At 40.5% G+C, this 1,508-nt stretch overlaps 1 protein-coding gene across 6 annotated transcripts in view; it reads left to right on the top strand.

Annotated features, from left to right (window-relative positions):
- Positions 1-1,508, top strand: part of PTPRZ1 (protein tyrosine phosphatase receptor type Z1) — a 207,364-nt gene that overhangs the window by 83,040 nt on the left and 122,816 nt on the right. The gene's annotated exons all lie outside the window — the stretch shown is intronic.

The raw sequence follows: 1,508 nt of genomic DNA, 5'->3' as shown, positions 1-1,508 counted from the left end.
TTCAAACTACTGACCTTGCAGTTAGCAGCCCAACATTATCTCACTATGTCACCAGGGGGCATGTATTTTGATTAATAAGGAAGGGGAGTCGGGGAGGGGTGTTTTCCAGCAGCCTGTGGTCCCCGAGCAGTTGATATACCCGATCAGGCCAGGAGAGAAGAGCAATTTGACTGATGGATTTCAGCAGCGAAGAGAGTACACCTCTACACCTAGCCTGTGGTCGTAAGTGAAAGCTAAAGAACTGTTCCCTTTACTGGGCTAGTTCATTATAGGCATGGGGCCGCAGAATGGCCAGATTGTCATGGATAGGTCTGGCTTAAACAATCTGCATGACTTTGCTGTATGATCAAGTTGCATCATCCTGCTAATGATTTCAGACCTATTGCCTTTAGCTCCTGCAAGGGACAGTCTGGTGATCAAAAGGATAGGCTCATTTGAAAGTATCATTTGCTGTAGACAGAGGAACGGCAGGTCACAAGGGGATGTTTCAGGGATAGGAGAGGAGCCTGGAAGCTTCCCAACAAAGTTTTAGAAAGCTTTTATCCAAATGACCATAACTCTCTGGGGCAAATCACACCTAAAGCAAAGGTGAAAAATGTGTATTAGTCACTTAGAGTTCATTCCCTCATTTTATTTCTAGTACAAACTGTTAAAGTCTGGTCGTATTTTCAACTTCTGTCCTTTTTATCCCACGGAAAGTGGAAAACTCTACTAACTATACAACATAATGGGGTAGTTGCTCTGTTCTTCAGTAGGACTAATTTTGTAAAACGATGCAAGTAAATGGATCTTAACCACACTTAGTTCTACTGTTGCACGCGACAAGTAGAGCGATGTATTTATGTTCCTTCTAGTATTGTGTTTTATTTAGATTTATCAAATTGACTGTAATTTCTAAAGGAATTATTCACCCATGAGCATTTACGCATATAATTCAGTTAATAAAAATTACTTTGTCATAACACCTGTCTGCAAGGGCACTCACCATTCAACCATAAGCCATTAAAAAAATATTATCCTATGCCAAATAATATGTAAATGGATTCACCTAGGCAAAAGTTGTTTATGAAAGGTATACAATAATAACAGGTGAAGCAGCAATACGAATCCAAACTGGTTCCCAGGTGGGTGGAGAAAAGAGGAGGGTGGAAGGGAAGGAGATTATACTTATTTCTTTTTTTACATAGGCTAAAAACAACTTTTCTATTCAGAATGTATGCTATAATTATGCTGAGAAATGACAGCGTTGGCAAAAACAGCCGACGGGCCCATTTTTAAAGTTATTATAGGTGAGCACGGATTTTGTTGTTGTTGCTGTGATGAGTGGATTGCCCATCTGAGAATGACAGCCTTCAGAAGCCAGTGTTCTTTCCGTCGTAACCATACATCCTGTTAGAATTTCAGAAAATAGATTTTATTCTATTAACGTTCAATCTTTGTATGACAAGCCCTAAGCACTGTTGCCGTTAGGTGCCCTGGAAACAGTTCCTATGCACAGTGACCCTGTC

The sequence above is a fragment of the Echinops telfairi genome, unplaced genomic scaffold (genome assembly GCF_000313985.2).
Source record: "Echinops telfairi isolate 266 unplaced genomic scaffold, ASM31398v2 ScPeMD7_23;HRSCAF=83, whole genome shotgun sequence".
In the NCBI taxonomy this organism is placed as follows: domain Eukaryota; kingdom Metazoa; phylum Chordata; class Mammalia; order Afrosoricida; family Tenrecidae; genus Echinops; species Echinops telfairi.
Note: the sequence above shows the minus strand (reverse complement) of the source record. Positions and strands in the feature narration are given on the sequence as shown.